The sequence below is a fragment of the Delphinus delphis genome, chromosome 15 (assembly GCF_949987515.2).
Source record: "Delphinus delphis chromosome 15, mDelDel1.2, whole genome shotgun sequence".
In the NCBI taxonomy this organism is placed as follows: Eukaryota; Metazoa; Chordata; class Mammalia; order Artiodactyla; family Delphinidae; genus Delphinus; species Delphinus delphis.
In genome coordinates this window covers 60,782,910-60,795,982 of record NC_082697.1, presented here as the reverse complement: position 1 = coordinate 60,795,982, position 13,073 = coordinate 60,782,910, and the positions used below count along the sequence as shown (strand labels likewise).

The 13,073-nt window shown below is 40.0% G+C and overlaps 1 protein-coding gene across 6 annotated transcripts in view; it reads right to left on the bottom strand.

The window, feature by feature from the left end:
- The window catches only part of MRTFB (myocardin related transcription factor B), a 201,152-nt gene that overhangs the window by 62,013 nt on the left and 126,066 nt on the right, over nucleotides 1-13,073 (bottom strand). The gene's annotated exons all lie outside the window — the stretch shown is intronic.

The following is a 13,073-nucleotide window of genomic DNA, read 5'->3' as shown; positions in this document are numbered from 1 at the left end:
CCGGCTTGGTGCAACTAAAGAAAGCCTGCTTGCAGCAACAAAGACCCAACACAGACAAAAAAAAACAAAAAAGTTTTTTTTAAAAAAATCCACATTTTATAAAATTTTTCTATTTATTTGTTAAAATGAAAGTGACACATGCACATAAAAAAGGACATTAAAAAAAAGATGAGGGCTTCCCTGGTGGCACAGTGGTTGAGAGTCCGCCTGCCGATGCAGGGGACACGGGTTCGTGCCCCAGTCCGGGAAGATCCCACATGCCGCGGAGCGGCTGGGCCCGTGAGCCAAGGCCACTGAGCCTGCGCGTCCGGAGCCTGTGCTCCGCAACGGGAGGGACCACAGCAGTGAGGGGCCCGCGCAATGCCAAAAACAACAACAACAACAACAACAAAAAAGGTGAAAGATATTTTCTTAGATCAGTGTCCCTAGGCAAAAGAAACAAAAGTAAAAATAAACACATGGGACCTAATCAAACTTAAAAGCTTGTGCACAGCAAAGGAACGATCAACACAATGAAAACACAACCTATGGACTGGGAGAAAATATTTGCAAATGATGCGACCAACTATATCCATAATATACAAACAGCTCATAAAACTCAGTATCAAAAAAAAATCAAACAACCCAATCAGAAAATCGGCAGAAGACCTAAATAGACATTTCTCCAAAGAAGACATACAGATAGACAACAGGCACATGAAAAGATGTTCAACATCGCTAATTATTAGAGGAATGCAAATTAAAACCACAATGACCTCACACTGGTCAGAATGGCTATCATCAAAAAGTCTACAGGGGGCTTCTCTGGTGGCGCAGTGGTTGAGAGTCCGCCTGCCGATGCAGGCGACGCGGGTTCGTGCCCCGGTCCGGGAAGATCCCACATGCCGCGGAGCGGCTGGGCCCGTGAGCCATGGCCGCTGAGCCTGCGCGTCCGGAGCCTCTGCTCCGCAACGGGAGAGGCCACAACAGTGAGAGGCCCGCGTACCGCAAAAAAAAAAAAACAAAAAAAACCAAAAAAAAAAAACCAAAAAAAAAAGTCTACAGGGAATTCCCTGGTGGTCCAGTAGTGAGGACTCTGCTTTCACTGCCGAGGGTTCAATCTTAGGGAACTAAGATTCCATAAGCTGCACGTCGTGGCCAATAACAACAACAACAAGTCTACAAATAATAAATGTTGGAGAGGGTATGGAGAGAAGAGAACCCTTGTACAATGTTGGTAGGAATGTAAATTGGTACAGTTGCTATGGAAAACATTATGGAGGTTCCTTAAAAAAACTAAAAACAGAGTAACCATGTGATTCAGCAATTCCACTCCTGCATATGTATCTGGAAAAAATGAAAACACTATTCCAAAAAGATACACGTACCCCAAAGCCAAGATATGGAAACAACCCAAGTGACAATCAAGACGACTGATTTAAGAAGATGTGGTACATACAGGATTAACAGATACAAACTACTATAAAAAACAGATAAGCAACAGGATTTACTGTATAGCACAGGGAACTATATTTAGTAGCTTATAATAACCTATAATGGAAAATAATCTGAAAAAATATATGACTGAATCACTTTGCTATACATCTGAAACTAACACAACATTGCAAATCAACTATATTTCAATTAAAAAAAAGTGAAAGTCAGTCCATCCCACCAGAGACCTCCAGTCCTCCTCCATAAAGGTAACCACTATTAAACTTCTATGGCTCTAGAGAATGTTTCGTGAATATTCTGGCAATGTTAAGTATAAAATATGCAAAGGAAATACACGCGGAGGCATCATACCATTCACACAGTTCAATAATCTGCTTAAAAAAAAAACCACCCATGAAATCCAGCTCATTCTTCTTTCTGGTTATCTTAGTGGCTGTATCTAACATATGGATGTGTCAATCATATACATTTAAGTGTCTAGATTTCCTGCTATTATTGTTATTATTAACAATGCTGCAGTGATTATCTTCATTTTGTGTCATCGTGTGTGTGTATGTATAAACACTTAAAGATATATATATATATATACACACATATATATACACACACACTTAAAATACACACACACACACACACACACACACTGAAAATTTTGATAGGGACACTTTGCAATCCAAATGGTTGTACCAATCTATATCCCCACTTACAAGGCAAGAGAGAGGACCTTTTTGCTCATCCCTTCCTCATAATATACATCATCATGCTTTAAGGTAATTTTAAATTCAGAACCAAAGATCACTTACTCTTACCTAAGGCTATCAGCAATATTATGCCAAAGTAATAGTAAAATCTGAAATAACTATTAAGCAGTAAGGGACCAATAGATATCAAAAGAATTAGTGAGAGTGATGGGGCTGGGTTTTTGACTGAATGCAGAGATATTTACAGTGGTTGTCATAAGCTCAGGTTAAGCTTTCTCTTGTAAACCACATATTTATTTATAAATTTGGTAGAATTCTTCTCATGTTCCAGGACAGAAACCTAATAAGCTTAAGACTTCTCATTCTTTTTTCTTCAATTCCAACACAGCTGAGAGATGTAATAGACAGATTTGAGAAATACTTAGAACAAAATCAACGCTATGTGCTGAGGGACTGGATGTTGTGTTTGAAGGAAAAAAGATAAAGATGATGCCTGGGTTTCTGGCTTAAGCACGTGGGTGGGCCACTGACTGAATAAAGAATACATCATGGCCATTTACGGAGTTCAGTCTTGGACGTGTCTGAATTAGAAGCTGAGATGTCAGAGCGACAACTGGCTCTACGGGTCCAGATTTCAGAAGGTAGCTCTTGGCAGGAGGCTAAAATTTGGAAGTTGTCACTTATGTAGTACTTGAAGCTATGGGAGTTTGCCAAGGCAGAGAATATAGAAAGAGGAGGCAACAACAAGAAGCACAGGACCAAGTTCCTAGGAAATCCAACAATTAAAAGCCCATTTTTATAGGTCAGATAGGGGATGAAGGTCCAAAAAAGGAAGTGAGAGGAAGCTGCCTAAGGAGGAGGAGGAGCCCGGAGAGTGTGTATAAAAGTGTTTCTAGAAAGGGGTCACGACCAACTGGGTCCGATGCTGCTGTTGTAATACATGAAGGAGCTGCTTTTTGGAGTGATGGATGGAAACCAGGCTGGAAGAGGTTAGGGAGGGGTAAGAGTAAGAATGATAGTAATGGAAACAATGCTTTCAAGATGTTGCCCAGGGGGCTTCCCTGGTGGCGCAGTGGTTGAGAGTCCACCTGCCGATGCAGGGGACACGGGTTTGTGCCCCGGTCCGGGAAGATCCCACATGCTGTGGAGCGGCTGGGCCCCTGAGCCATGGCCGCTGAGCCTGCGCGTCCGGAGCCTGTGCTCCGCAACGGGAGAGGCCACAACAGTGAGAGGCTCGCGTAGCGCAAAAAAAAAAAAAAAAAAAAATGTTGCCCAGGAAGGTAGGAGAGAGGCAAAAGCTTGAGGGGTGTGGAACTTCAGGTTGGAACATACTTGAACAGGTTTACAAGCGATGAAGAGCGAGAGAGAAAAGGGGAGGGGAGAGGAGGGAGAGAATGGGAATGAATGAATGAGAATAAAGGAGAGAATAAGAGGTAGCAGATCCCTTGAAGGGGAGGGGATTCAGAGCAAACAAGAACAACCTTGTTAAGAGACACTTCCTCTGTCATGACAGGAAGGCAATGAGGATTGGATACAGCTGCAGAGAGGTTTATAGATGTGGTCTGGGACGTCCAGAGAGTTCCCAGATGATGGCTTTTATTTTCTCAGAGAAGGAGGAAGAAAGGTCATCTGTTCAAAGTGAGATGAATGAAGGAAACGTCAGTTTTGAGGCTAGTGAAGGAGATTTGAAATAATCATTGCAGACTGCGAAGAACAAGTTGAAAAGAGAAACATGGTTATTTTGTCTTGACATGCTCCAACTAATAATGGCAACAGCTTGGGGGAGAGAAGTCAGTTAGGAAATGGCGAGTCACTCACTGGCTGTGAACGATATCATTTCATCAGAGAAAAAGACCACAAGATACAAAATCAGAACATTTCGCAGTTCTTTCTCAAGCTCATTATATACAATTTTAGTTAAGAACAGTTGCAGGCCAGCAATTCCACTTCTAGGTGAACTGAAAAGAAGTTAAAACAGGTACTCAAACACACACATGTACACCCATGTTCACAGCAGCACTATTCACAACAGCCAAAAGGTGGGAACAGTCCAAATGTCATCAAGAGATGAATAAACAAATCCTGGTCCATCCATACAGTGGAATATTATTCAGCCATAAAAAGAAATCAAGTACTATATAAGCCCCAACATGGATGAACTTGAAAAACATTACGCTAAGTAAAAGACGCCAGATGGCAAAACATCATATATATGATTCCATAGATGTGAAACATCCAGAATTGGTAAATACACAGAGACAGAGCTCAGATTGGTGGCTACCTGGAGCTGGGGGGAAGTCACTGCTCAATGGCTACAGGGTTTTTTCTTGGGCTGATGAAAATGTCCTGGAACTAGACAGAGGTGTACTTGCACAACACTGTGAATACATTAAATGCCCCTGAATCGTTCACTTAAAATGGTTAATTTTATGTTGTGTGAATTTTACCTCAATAGAAAAAATGGAACAGTTGGCAGAGCAACTGACTTTAAGACACTGATTACTCAAGAATCAAATTTCTTATTTCCCACCCATCGCTAGCTAGCCCCCCTCACCATCATAATTCCGTTAACCACCAACGGTTACTTCATCTTTTAAGGATTTGATAACTACAATAACAGCTATATATTATATTTCCTGTCACACCAAATTCTAGGTTTTGTTGGTTTTTGGGGGGCCTCTAATTCCCCTTCTAAATCTCATCCTTATACTCTAGCACCTTCTACAATGCTCACCATATAGAAGTTTTAATAAACATGTTTTACTTAATTTTGTACGGTATACTTACAAGTATATAACTGAGTTACTATTTTCTAAGGAAAAAGAATTCTAGCCAAGTTTAAGAATAAATCACCAAGAAGATTTTGTATGGGCAAGTGATTATCATGGGACAGAACCAACACCTGTCTTGCTTAGTTGTATGAATTTGAGGCTTCAGATATTTCTGAATTGATGTTGGTGGTAGAACAGAAGACAAAATCTAATTATATTGTTTTGAAGGGTAAAAGAAGACTGAAAAAGGGAACACTAAGGGCAAAGGAGTAAAGAAGAGCATGAAAGACTGGTAGACAGTAATTTATTTTCATCTCCATTTACAGTTAATGTGAAATTTAGGCTGCATTAGAGAAGCGTACAAACACTTAAGCACTCTCATAGATGATAAAAAGTAGCAACCGAAGATTACAGACTTTTGGTTGTATTTTCAGGGGTCTGATTTGCCAATTATAAAATAAGGTTCTTCTTCAAGTAATTTAAAATAATGAAATGCAAAGAGGCCAAAAATAAAATGGTGGTGTGTCCTATAAGAGCCATGCTATCTGCGCTCATTAAGCAAACTCCCGTCAACACTCCTGTCTGAAGCAAAAGCAGAGTTAACACAGTATGCACATAAATCTAAACTCTGATACCACCGAGCGCAAAGGGCGTTCTGATCAGGAATTTTTATATTATGATTATTTTCCATTTAGGAAAAGGAGAGACAACATTAAGTTAATTTTAAAAAACTGTGCAAATCAGTGTTTGAAAGTTAGGTCTTAGACTACCTAGGAAATACTGCCTTTCATCCAATATCAGAAAGTCTACTGCATCCTTTGACGTCCACTGGGGTGAGGGGTGTGGGGGAAGAGGCAGGTGATACAAACTGTGGAATTCTAAACCACTGTCCCTTGCTGGTAGGGAGGTCACAGTCAAGAATGCAGCATTCACCCTCTATTAGGAATTAAAGAGCAAAAATGAAGTAAAAACTAAAAATGCTAGCAGTCCAGGCTAATGCACTGTAGGTTTCCTGCATTAATCTGCACCATGAGGTCAGGAAGACAATGTTTTCAACACTCAGCCCTTGGAAATTTACAGGTACTTTGATAACTCTCTGGTTGGCTGCTGCTTCTGTTTCCATGGAAACAGGCTGCTAAAAATGGGCCATGTTTCTTTAAACTGATCATACCTTCACACAAATTCCCCTCTCCTTTTTGTCAAAAGTTGGAATGAATTAAGTATGCTTCTCATGGTATGACAACGTGATATCAAGCCAGGGGACCTGGTACAGAATGGCAGGGACAACGTTAGCCTGTGGCAGACATACAGAAAGATATTATACATACCTATGTACATCTAAAAAAATCTCACTTGGTTAAAACGCAGTGGAAATAAATTACACAGTGGAATAAATTGAAGTATAACACAAATAATAGGCACTGCAAAAGTAAAATCATCCACTTAATTGCCTGATCACCAGCAATGTAAAGAGGTTTAAAAAAAACTTGATTTGTTTTTTCAGACAATTAATTTTTAATCTGTAGGACCATGCTGGTTCTATACCTGAATGTCTAGATTTCTTAACCCTCCATGTTTCCAAAAGAAGATAACGTTTATTTTTCTTATTTGGGGGGTAATCAAAAAGTCTATGTTTCACTGCTGCATTAGAATTTCAGTGTGCAGGCATAGGCAGAGGTGCTGACACTTTTTTTTTTAAATCTTTATTGGAGTATAATTGCTTTACAGTGTTGTGTTAGTTTCTGCTGTATAACAAAGTGAATCAGCTATACGTATACATATATCCCCATATCCCCTCCCTCTTGTGTCTCCCTCCCACCCTCCCTATCCCATCCCTCTAGGTGGTCACAAAGCACCGAGCTGGTCTCCCTGTGCTATGCAGCTGCTTCCCACTAGCTATCAGTTTTACATTTGGTAATGTATATATGTCCATGCCACTCTCTGACTTCATCCCAGCTTCCCCTTCCCCACTGTGTCCTCAAGCCTGTTCTCTACATCTGTGTCTTTATTCCTGCCCTGCCACTAGGTTCATCAGTACCGTTTTTTTAGATCCCATATATGTGTGTTGTGCTGACAGCTTAAAGCTCTTTCCTAATCCCTCTAAATTGGGAAAATGTACGTTGTATAAAAGATTCTGAAATGCCTTAGGGTAAATTCCTAAGGCAGCTTCTCTGAATAAAAAGACAATTAACAATGAAACAGGAAAATAGTGGAATATTATTTACCTCCAGTTTTTCCCAGAATAGTAAGCACATGCTACTCTCTTGAGGTCATTTGATCCTGGCTCAATAACCTGGTTTTTCTTCCCATTTTGTGGATTCAGGAATGGGACACACACACACACACACACACACACACACACACACACACACGCACACACACACACACACACACACACAGAGTTGACTCTTGAACAACATGGCTTTGAACTGCACAGGTCCACTTACACGTGGACTTTTTTTTCAATAAATGCAGTACCTGTATTTTCATTTTACATATCTTTAACTAAGTGGGGGAAAAGTTTGTGTTTGATTAGAGATCACGATATGTGGAATCAAAAGAATTAGGGTCTGAGTCCTGATTTTACCCAAACCGTTTTGGTTTCCTGCCCTTGGTTGAGTCATCTGTCAATTCCTTTGTTTCTGAGGCAGAGAGAACAGTACTCAGATTTTTGACTGCGCATGGCAGGGGGGTGGGAGGCTGGAGCCCTTAACTCCCACGTTGTTCAACGTTATATATGTATACCTACACACACGTGCCAATTTGCCCACAAAAACACAAGGAGAACAGTGAACTTGGGACACAACTTGTGTGCAATCCTAATGTCAGAGCAACTGTGCACGATGATGCAGATCAAAGGATGAGCTGCGTTGTTCAGGCCAATCGGGTGGGGATGGGGTGGGGATGGGTGGGCAGGCAGAGGCGTTCTGGGAGAGAACAGCTGTGGAGAGAGAGAGAAGTGGCACAGAGGCAGGGCCTCACTTGCTGAAGGCGACCAGAGCGTAGGCAGAGATCAGCTGGGCAGCTCTATCTCTACTTGAGTAAAGATTCCTGCTGAGATTCTATTTGAGGAAGGGGACCTGGATAAGGGTGGGGCTGTGGTGAAACAGTGCTGTTGAGAAATGAAATATTTTTGAGGTAGAATTGACAGATTCGATAACCAGATTTGGTGACAGGCTATGAGGAGAAGGTCAAGGAAGGTATCAGGGATCACTCCCATTTGGGGTTCCTGCCGTGAGCTAATGGGGGGACGGAGGTGCCACTGACGGAGAGACAGGAAGCCCTGGAGGAATGTGTTTCATGGGAAGAAGTAAGGGGCCTACTGGAGCCGTCAGGGATGTAGATGACCGTGCAGGTCTGAAGCACAAGAGAGACGCCTGGCGCTCAGTCTGTGATCCTCACTCATTTGGACTAAAGCAGAGAGAGGTTTCTTCTGCTATGTCTTTTATGTGTGTGTATATTTTAACTTCTAAATGATCATTCAGTTTCCCACTGCAGGCTGTGAGCTCCCTGAATGCCATTGCTTATAGAGGTTTACAACCTCTAGAGTGATGCTGTGGAGAAGCACTCAAACTTCTGCCAAACAAAATGATTTCCAATAAAAAGTTAAATTACATAATTTCATCTCAAAGGCAGCATATACCCATTTTTAAAAGACACTGAATTACATCTGGGAAAAAGAATCTTCTACTTTTTCCTTCATACCTGTATGTTGTTTGAATTTATTTTAAGGACCGTATCGTACACTTCAAATTTATTTTTAAAAGACCCATTAATTTAGCAATACCTCACTTGTACAACACTTTCAGTTATGTAGAACACTGGCAGAAAACAAAGAAAGAAGAAATTCCCAAAGAAATAAAAATAGATGCTGCAAAGTTCACGTGCTTTACTTACAGAAGAAGGCTCGGTAGCATTCTCTATTTTAACTGCTTATTTGTCTGCTTCTCCCAGTATGACTCAATAAATCTTAATTGAATCAACAACACAATCACGATTCCACTATTACATTTTGTTTATTTGTTGCTTACTTGGAAGATTAGAAGCAGCAGGTCAGAAAAGCGAAAAGCAGCCGAACGTGGCAGATGACAAAAATCAAATAATAAACAATGATTCTAGTAATCCAGTAATGATCTAGGGATCATTCTGTGCATGGGCAAACAGTTTTATACACCTCAACAATGACTTAAGGCACCAATGCATTACATTTTGGGTTAGCCATTAATTTATAATTGAATTTTAAATTATACCTGAAGGTAACAGTTCAAACTATATTGTTTAAGAAGGCAGAGAGGGGTATAATATTCTTCAAAAACTTATTGCATAATAGTAATGTATCTTTGAGATGCAGGGCACTGGGAGTGAGGTATAAAAATCATCCAAACAATGACAGTATCTCCAAGAAATATTATGGTCTAATAGTGAAGATAGTACAGACACATACTACAGTAGCAAAAGGTGACATGCCATAAAAAGATGCAGAGCAAGTTACTGGGAGTATATGATAGAGAAGGAATTATTTTTAGCTGATAGGATCAGGTGACTTTCTTTAGGAAGTGGCACAGGGACTGGGTTTCAAGAGACTCTGGACCTGCAAAGCTGGGGTGAGCAGCTTTCCAAGAGAACGTCCAGCAGTGATGGAAATGGTTTATAATCTGCATGGTTCTATACAGAAGCCACTAACCAGGTGTGGCGTCTGAGTAACTGAAATGTGGAGAATGTGGCTGAGGAGGTAGATTTTAAAAAATTTTACTTCATTTTTAATGATTTTAAATGTAAATCTGAACAGCCATGTGAGGCTAATGGACAGTGCAGGTAGAGTATGTATGAGATAATCTGTCACTTAGAAAAGTTTTGGTGCTTTAATAAAGGTATTTATTTAGTCTATTTTCCCTAGGTTGAACTGCTCAGAATATCTCAGACAAATGTGCATTTTTTCCATACATAGATCTCCTATAGCCATGTCCCAGCGCACCCCATTAACCCACTCCGCTGTCTATGATGCAGTCTGCCACAAACTTTCACATGCTTTATCACAACTGTTACTAGCCAGTCTACGACAGAATTGGGAATGTGGTTCCCCAAAGCAGTAGCTCTTCTCCCCACCAGCCACAGCTGAGCCACACAATAAAAGGAGCCCAGATACCCGAGTCATTTCTTAGAGGACGGCTGACTAGGATAGCTGCCCAACCCACCTGGGACTATGTTTTGAGCAAGAAATGCGCTTTGATTGGTTAAAACACTGAGTTTGGGGGTTGTTTGTTAGAGCAGGTAGTTCAGTCAAAGTAATTAATACACAAGCCAGTTTTCTTTCTTTGGTGTTTCATTTTCACCATTAGAGAGCTCCGTATATCGAACATCAATTTTTCCTCTTTAAATTGATTTGCTACCATTTTGTCTTGGATAAATACGGGATATAACTAGCTGGTAGCACTGGCATTATGATTCATTATCTCAGTAACGCTTCATATTAAACCACTTATCTGAATTAAACATCTCAATTTATTTGATTTTTCCCCTCAAGTTTCATGATTATTAATTTGTAAGTTGTCAAGTCAGTGATGTGTAATATCCTTCAGTTGTTAGAATGAGAAATTAAATTTAAATCTCATCTGTGATGAGCCCTATTAAAAAATGTTCTAAACCTTTTGTGGATAAGTCAAAAGGTGAGATTCCCTACTGCTGCTTTGACAAAAGAAACCAGTCTAAGGAAAATGTTCTATTTTGAAGTTGATCAGAATTCATGACATTTGTTGCCATTTCTCACCTGAAGCAGAAAATAATTAAATTCTCCAACTATATATGTGGGTTGGTATTTATCAAAAAGTTTATATAAGCATTAACAAAACTGTGAGGAGATATGCTTTACTATCCAAAGAATTCTCTGGTATGTGGTGACAACTATTCACAGGCGGTTGACACTTGGAACATTTTTCCCTTAAACTTTCAACAGGTATTGCTAAATTTTCTTGCTAAGGTGTCACATAAACTTTGAAACCTATGATTATCTGCTTACAAAATCTGTTTTTCCCCCTAATAATAATTTCAGCTAATTAGCACTGTCAACAATAACAGGAATTCTAAAATGTCCCCAAAGAAGCAAGAATGAGAGCAACTACTTGAGAAGCAGAGGTCGACCTCCCACCCCTCGCAGCAGACACCATCACGAACGCCAGAGACCTGGCTGTGTCGCTACGATTAGAATGGAATGGACCAAAATCTATTCTTCCCTCATTACCTGAAAACTTTTGATTCAGACACTGCCACAAATGAGTGGAACATCAAATATTATTTATGTGAAAGGTAGTATTTTAAATTAGTATCCCTTAACATGAGGCATAAACCACAGACATGACTAAATAGTCAGAAATTTGTCTTTTGACAAGACAGCATAGGATCTAATTAGACTCTGGGGCATTTTAGTGTTTGAACATTGCTGCCGTTATCAATAAGCTTTCACAGATTAATAAAACTGACATATGACCCAGGACCTAGCAGCAGAAGAAGCTCAGCAGTGGCCTGTCCCAAGAGTCTGATAAGGTCACCGCTGGTGCTCATCTGCAGGCAGTGACTGTGACACACTGAATTCCAGGAGTTCAACCCTGCAAAGGAACGTAGTCATTTTCGGAGGACACCAAGGAAAAAAAGTAGCTTTCTGCAAAATTTCTCCTATTTTTTCTGTTCTAATTAAACTCAGGTCTAATCCTCTTTCGGTGTCACTACCTTTGAGGTACAGATCACCTTTGATATCTCTCTTTTTTTTTTCCCCCTCAGCCCTATCGCTAGCAAAAAATAAGTAGACATACAGTCTGTTGAGATAGAAAGCGAAGCCTAGTTCAGTGCAACTGTGGTGAGGTAGATGAATTTTATCATCCAGTCATTTCTGTGGAGTGTTTAAAAATATGAAAGTTCTCTCCCTGTACACCTCTTTATACTGATGAATTTACATGACAGTAAGATATGTAAGTACTTCTCTACTTTGCCAATATACACAAGATTTTAAAAATTAAATTTTAAATAGAAAGGAAAAGTAACAAAGGGTTAAAAAAATTAGAAGAGGGGTGGCAAACTGGCATGAAACTGGGTATCTCATAAAGACACTATGAAGTAGGTATTGTTTATCTTCATTGTACAAAGGAGGAAATTAAGGCTCAGAGCAGTGAACTTGTCTAGGGTCACAGAGCTAGAAAATGGGATTTGATCCCAAGTATATCTCACTTCAGAGTCCATGCTCTTGCTCTGTGACATTATACTACAGCACATGTATAAATTCAAAGCATGGTCACAACTGTTAGGGAAAGAATCGATACATTACGTAATCATCTCAAGGCAGTTTTGCTGTTCCTGTTGATAATTCTCCTACCCTGTTTTTATATTTTTAATTCTTGCTCTCTACACTCGTTATCATACTGTTGTTGTAACATCTTTTTATTTCTCCAATTGCATTTTCCTCCACTTTTCCCGGTTTTTCAAGTAGCGTAAAAATTGTTAAAAATTTATGATGTTAATAGGAGCTTAACACTAGAACTTGACTTAAATGATATATAGATAATCCCCTTTTTAAGTTACTGATTTAAAAAAATTAAGTTCTTCTCAGTGAGTCTCTAGAACGTGCCCTAGAAGCTCTACCGGTGTTGATTTTACGAGAGTCTACAAGAAGACCTGCAGTGCACAAGCGGGGGCAACCCCGCTGTCTGGTTCCTGGCAGCAGCTATTGATACTTCATTGTGTGTCCTTTGTTTCCATCTACATGTTTGTTTCAACCAGTACCCAAAAGAAGTTCAACTCCAATAAGAAAACAACTATCGTTCCTTCTTCTTATTGTTTAAATATGCAACGATCCGTCACCACATTCTCCTTTTCTAAATGTATGAAAAAGAAAAGAAGGAATATCATTTTGGAAGAAGCTCAGACTGCTGCTTGGGCAGACAACTGTATTTACTGTCTGGGTCTCCAGAAGACGAGGAAGAGCCGGTGGAGAGGTGAGGGGGCAGCTGATGGTTATTGTGGGGAGTTTTCCTCCCAAAGAACACTAGAAAATCAAATTTCAAATTAAACAAGCATCGAGAGGGGTGACTTTCATATCTCAAATTCAGAAAAAACTTATTCTCTGAAGATTCTGAATTTCTTACTCCATGGTCCCTGGTCTCCAGCTGCTGTAGTAAAG